Genomic DNA, 7,231 nt, shown 5'->3' with positions numbered 1-7,231 from the left:
GAAATAAGAAATGTTGACGGACAAAGCCTACAATTTGTGGGATCTGAGCATAAAGCATACAAAGGGCAGCTTTTGTAAGGAATAATGCATGTCAGCCGTGTCCTTATCCCGCCACAGCTTTGAACACGGCTGGGGACGTCCATTGCTCCACTGTGTATGTCGCGTTGCTATATTAAAGCCAGTCACCTCAAAGGGAAAAGCCTCAACTATTCAACAATTGAATGGTGGGGCTCTCATTATGGCCGGTGTGGGCAGGAAAAAAGTGGCTTTGGGGGTTTTCAATCCGGCGACTTAAAGCCCTCCTGTTAGCTCGGACTAGCTGCTGTTTATCCCAGCGCCTTTCTGGGGGCTAAACATAGTCAGCTGTCATTATGGACCTCACTCTTTTTCTCTCTCTCTCTTTCTCCTTCTCTGTCTCTCTGACTTGCTAACATTTATTTATTTCTCTCCCAATTTTGTCGTCTAATGACCCGTGTTGTGTTGTTGTTTGGAGGGTCTCCCACATCCTGTGAGGAGGGGCGGCCCGGGATGCAGGAGGGCGAGCGCAGGACAAACAATGCTGCAGACCACCTATATGGATGAAAGCTTCTAGACTATGGACAGCATTCCTCACCATGCTGTACATGTTAAAGAAGTTCACAGACGTCAGCGGGCGGCGTCCCAGCAGCTCCAGCTCCTCATAAGTAATATTAGACAAAGTACATGCACAGTGTATGATGTAAATATGTATTAGAGAGAGCAGGAAGGCTACACGGTGAAAGCGGTCTTTGTGTTTAGAGCAGAGCCCTCTGGTGGACCCTCCCCTCGATGCGGGGCTGCCCAAGCCTTGTGGTGGCAGATCACAGTTAATAACTGTGCGGTTGGCTGTCAGAGGCACTTAGCCTGATGCTAGGCAGGCCGGGTCCCGGGCTGGCTGCCTCCTGAGCCTGGGCTAAAGCACCCAGCCATGAACGCGTAGAGACAGAAAGAGAAGAGAGAGAGAGAGAGAGAGAGAGAAAGGAGCTTCTGGAGGTTTGGAAGACGGGAACGTGAATGAGTCAAGAGGGAGGGAATAATACAGAGAACTGATCTTGTTTCAGAGTCTAACAGGCATGAAAATAAGAGTAAATAACGAGAATAAGACCAAGTTTACCAGAATAAGTCTTAAAAGATCACGTCAAATTTGACATAATTTGAGATACATATAGTTCTGCTGCCCATAGCTTCCAAAAAAATAAGAGTCAAATATATAATATCAACTTTACAAGAAATTTTGATCTCTAGAGCCAATTCCTCCATTGACATCAACTCTAATGGTGAAGCTTTACAGAACTCACTTGTTTAAATTATGTCAAGCCTACTCAGCTCCACCTCTTTGACCATTTTTGCGTTACTTGGGAATTAGGTGGGCCAAGATGGCGATGACTGGAAATGCCATGCTGAGCTTCAAAACTTCTGGAAACATAGCGTTGACATCGTGATCCTAACCCCTTAAACCTTTGGCAATATTTTAAAAAATCCATTCAGTCTTTTGAATGTGTTTCTACCACATTTAAAGCAACAAAAAAGAAGACTCATAGAAGTTATGTCCATTTTCAGCACATCTGTACCAGGTTGCCTTACATTGCAGACCTTCCAATTAACCTGGTTGAATAAAGATGTATTTTTATACTTAGAAGTTATCGACTTTAGTCAAACCTCACAATAACTATGGATTTTACAGAAGCACCCAATATTTGACAGTGAAGCGAACATTTACATTTAATAAACACTTCAACTGTAATTTTCTGACTAAAAACAAAATGTGAACCCATCCAAACAAAACAACTGACACTGCAACATCTCTGATCATCAGCACCAGACGTTATCTGACCCTCAACAAAGAACCTCCATGATCTCTTATCTGATCACTGCTCATAAAGCCTTGTATGAGGCCCGTCATGGGGATCGACCAATGAGAGCCCGTCTGAGGCTGAGTGGTGCTTCAAACAGCCCCTTGTGGACGAACCGCCCCGTCTGTCCATGAACTCCAAAGTCCAGCTCATCCCCGTTGAGGAGATTAGATAACCTGGTTTTAAAGGCAGGAACAGTGTTTGCTCAGCGACTCCTCTCTGCTCTAATAGCATCTGATCTAATGGGAGATTGCAAGCTGCTTGTTGACAGTGGAGACCCACGCAGCGTCATGGCAATGGCCAAACAGCACGGGGAAACAAAGCAGGCCTGAGCTTTAGTACCTGTAATCACTGGATAAATATCAGCCTCTTTGCTTAAAACTGGCGGCAATAAATATTACACTGCTTTAATTACGGGTGTTATATTGTCTGCGTGGACTAAAATATGGAGACAACACCACAGCGGGTTGCTATCTTTATTATTTTAATTTAACCATGCATCGATTGTTAAATTTATTCATGTATAGTTTGACGTTTTCACATTTCCTGGCAGGATTTCCTGGAGGAGACTGACTGAACCTTTCTTCTTGAAAACGTAGGCAACAGACCTGCTTTCTGGCATGTCTTAAGTTTGTTATATAACTCTATGCAGAAATAGCTAGTTTAACATAGACCATGCAGACATGATAGTGATTTCTGCTAAATCTATTCTCTGAAAGAAACCTAAATTTCTCAAAATAATTTATCCCTTTAGCATTTTTACCCACCTGATGATCATATGCCTAAAGTTTTCTATCTTTGGCTCCATGGTTGGTCTCTATAAACTGTCAGGGAAAATATTTGCATCTTAAATTTAATTTAAACCTTACAGTAGCTCTTTCTTGCTTGCTAGCCTCTGAGCTAGTGGTAGCTCTTCTTGGTGTTCAGTTATGTCCTCTCAGGTGCTCTAGTCTCTGTGGGTCATTCAAGTGAAACGTTTTGGCTCAGACAGAAGAGAGATGATGTCACAGTCAGCCTTCGTTAACCGAAATTCTTTAAAGTTTCCCTCAAAGTCCTATAATCAGGAACTGTGCAACAATTGTGCTGATAAGTAAAATTAAAGCAGCAGCATTTGGAACATTTTCATGTACCTGTTTATCCCCTTTTACTGTATTTGGATACATAGAGCTTACCTGAATGATACAAATAAAAGTGTTTGTTTTTTGGACCAAGATGATAAAAAGCTCATTAGAGTGGAGGGAAACTTCCAGCAGTCTCTTTCACATACAGGCAGTCATGTGATCTAACAAGATGCTGATTATATCCAGGTTAAATGAGTCTATGCTGGTGGCATGACTGTGAAACATAACTCAAATCTTACCTGTTTCTTCCACTGTGCTGTAGCTTTAATGTTAGAGAGAGAGAGAAGAGGGAGTGTTTCTGCTGCTGGCGTCTCTGTTTAAACCATCACTTCCTGTTCTCAATCCCCACGTCTGCTTATCCATCATTTCATTCAAGTGTGTGTGTTGATGCTCGGGGTCCTGTTGCACCAGCCCCAGCCTCCCAGGAGTGGCGGCGGCGGCGGTGATGGTGGTGGCGGCGGCAGGGGTGGTGGGTGAAAACGGGGCTGCTCCCTCAAGACACCCCCTCAAATTATAGCCTAATCAGTTAGCCCCCAGAGCAGAGCCTTCCACAGACAGTCAGACCTCCAGGCCCGCAGCAGCTTCATCTTACCCTCCTCCTCCTCTTTCTTTCCCAGCTACACAGTGTCAGGTCTGGCCTTGCCCCTGCAAAGACCTCGCTGAGATAAAACAGGTCTGGCTTCGGTTTGAGAATAGTGTTGACTGTTGTTCTACCTGGCTTCTTTACCTTTTCCTCACACACATATACTGGCCCTAGAAACAATGGCCATAGTTTCAGGATCTATATACCTGAAGGTGGACGTTTAAATAGGATTTTTATTTAAAAATTAAGAATGAAGTCGATATCTCCAAAATATAAAAAGATATCTTCTTTATTTAACAACGTTAATTTGCAGGGAAATAGGGCATGTGGTTCTTTGTTTCTGTTGCATCAATTTTGAAAGAAAGGCAGGTGATTTTTAGCAATTAAAAAAATTATAGTACCTCCTCATAGTTTCCTAGCCTCATAGCTAATGGTAGCTCTCCTTACTGTAACTCTTCTTAGCCTCCAAGCCTCCCAGCTAACGGAAACTTTTCTAATAGTAGGTCTTCCTGTTTCCCCTTTTGAATACTGAATGCAAACTACTGCCACCTGCTGGTGAGAAGTTATTTTAGCTCAGAGCACCTTGACTGCTAGTTTCAGTTTTTAATATTTACAGTTGCTGCAAAGAAAGTTCTACATGAATCATTTTTTAGCAAGCGCCATTCCAAGACAGAGCTGCACTCAATAATCTCCTGGTAATAAAGAGGAAAAATAGCACCGTGAGAAATAAAACAATGTCATGATATCACCCTGGCACCTTGGTTTATGTCAACAAGTATCTGGCTCGTCCCAGGGTCATTAATCTACACCCACACACACACTTGGACCCGCTAACGTGATGCTTTGTCAACTAAATCATTGCAACTCTACCCGGTTAATCAATGACACATGGCAGGTTTTGGCGATGTCAGACATTCACTGACTCCATCCCACCATTCCCCTCATCTGCCTTGTCATTCCCATTCTTCTATTACCACTCCATATACCAATATATATAAACCAAACCAGACCACTCGCCATACACACCCTAGCAGCTCCATCACTCATGTTCACCTCAGTTAGGACTCCCATTTGTTTTCATTTCTCACACAAAACACCGGATGAACAAATATCTGTGTGTTTAAACAAAAATGTGAAATATCAAAAAAACTAAACCAAGACAAAACCAAAACTGGACCTGTTGGGTTTTTTGAGGACGTTTCAAGTCTTCAGTTCTAAATGACTGGATGGAGAATGAGCACCTCAACTAAGAAGAACACATTCCTCCACATTCTGTCTGTGAAGGTTCTCATTCTTCAAGGCCATAATATATCCAAAAAAGAAAGCTGAAACAAAGACAACTGGACTTGTAGGGTTTCTTGAAGGTGTTTCATCCGAGAAGCTTATTCACATCTAAATGACTCATGGAGAGTGTGGATAGAGAATGAGCCCAGACACACCTCGAGGAAGATGAAGAACTATAAAGACTTTCCTCAGTCTGTCGTTAAAGGCTGTCAGTCATTCAGGTCATCGTATATCCAAAAACCAAAGCTAAAATAAGGACAACTAGACTTGTACAGTTTCTTGAAGGCACTATTAGGCAGTTTAGACCTTTGTGTCAATTTGATGCCGTAGCTATGGCGACAGCCCTTTGTGTGGCATTGTTTCTGCTTCAGAGCTCAGCACAAAAAAGAAGAAGAGGCTGAGCATGCACATCAACCCTCCACTCCATAAACAAACATACAGTCCCTAATCCTTTTTAGCTCAGTGTAGTGGTGAAGCAACAGTATTGCTCTGGCCACCCAACAAGGGTCAATGTCTGATGCAGCACCATCACAAGCCTGTGATTGATGTTGTCATTGTAGTTATGAGACTTTGGGGGCTAGAGGGTCGAGGCAATGACATCATCGTGTTCGTATCAAGTCGTCCACGCGGATGAAAAAGAAAAAAAAAGCACACAGGCTCTGTATTTGTCTTTTCCAAGCGCCTGCATGTATGTTTTACCAAAAAATCATATTTGTGTAAACGTGGCCTCTGAATACCACAGAGACTTCCTTCCATAGTCTGTCTTTGAAGGTTCTCAGTGATCAAAAACCAAAGCTGGAACACTGCGTTTACATGCACATGAAAAAACAAATTATTGCTTAATCGGGCTATGACAGGAGAACTTAAGTGCATGTAAACACGTTACTCCGATTAAAATCGGAGTTGTCATTGTCTGATTGAGACACCCAGATAATGTGATTGGAATTCGATTTTCTCCCGCATGTATACAGTGAATCGCATTTTTCAATTAGATAATGCAGGTACGCATGCTCCACAACCTGCTCCCGCCTGTGCTGGCGTGTGACCCCAGAACAAAACCATCCAAGAAAGCTGGTCGCAGTAGAAGAAGAACTGTCTGAGGGATAGCGCATATCTTACTTGCACCAGAAGTAGTGCGCACATTACATATATGATAAAATAAAAAAATTAAAAATCCGTCTGATTGTTGTTTGAAACACTGGTCTGCTGCATGAACGACTCTTGTTTATTATTATTATTAATACATCAACCGGAAAGTGAGCCGTATTAACGTGGTATTAACCCACTAAAATGACACATATCGCCACCTAGTGTAGAGGAGAACAGTTATTCGATTTTCTATGCTGCATGTAAACTGGGACAAGGACTGTAGTCAGAAGTCGAATTTTGAGCATAGCTCAATTAAGCTCTGCATGTAAACGCACCGAATGACAACAGGACTTGTTGAGTTTCTTCAAGAAATTTTGTCCAACTGTCTTTAGTTTTAAGAGACTGGTTTGGTCACAATAAACAAAGAAGAACCGAACCAAGGACACTTTCTTTCTGTCAGTGAAGGTTCTCAGTTGTGTAGGTCCAAATTTGAGTCATTATTGTCACTTTCACAACATGTTAATGACAAAGATACAGATCAGATTGGGGCTCTGTACTCAACATACAATAATAAAAAACATCAGGAATGGAATGGAGGGCAAAAATATCAGGACATGGGGGCGGCTGTGGCTCAGTAGGTAGGTAGGTAGAGCAGGTTGTCCACGAACTGAAGGCTTAGCAGTCCGATCGCCAGAGGGTGCCATGCTGATCTGTCCCTTCTATATAAAAGTAAGACCATTTAACATTGATGGTCCAAAGCGCTTCTGTAACACTAGGCCACAGCTCCAGCTCCTTGTAAAGGTCTGAGGATTGATCCATATCTGGTATCTGTGCTGTGATTGTTTGAACAGCAGTTATAAAGCCATAAGGCCGTGGACCTGCTTCCTGAACGTGTTGATTTTAAACCTCTCCAAACCATAAATAATGACTGATGGAGTGGATTCCCTCTTCTTCCTCTCTCTCTCTCTCTGTTACATTACTACTCCCCCAGTATGTTCTATATTAGTGGGACTCTGTTGAGCGTTTAAAGCATGAAAACAAAGGAGGTGGGCGGGCAGCCGACCACCGTACTCAGAGGAGGCCTATGATGCACACAGAACAATCCTCTGACTTCATTAGCATACCTCTGCTTCTTCTTATGTGGCTGCTGTTGTATTTCAACGCATCAACAACAAAACAGAAAAAACTGGAGACTTATCTGGAGGCATAGGTTCGACAGTTTAGTCTTCAGAGGTCTGTGGCTCTGCTTTAAGGACTACGAATGTTAATATGTTGGTGTTGAA

The sequence above is a fragment of the Mugil cephalus genome, chromosome 12 (genome assembly GCF_022458985.1).
Source record: "Mugil cephalus isolate CIBA_MC_2020 chromosome 12, CIBA_Mcephalus_1.1, whole genome shotgun sequence".
Lineage (NCBI taxonomy): Eukaryota > Metazoa > Chordata > Actinopteri > Mugiliformes > Mugilidae > Mugil > Mugil cephalus.
Note: the sequence above shows the minus strand (reverse complement) of the source record.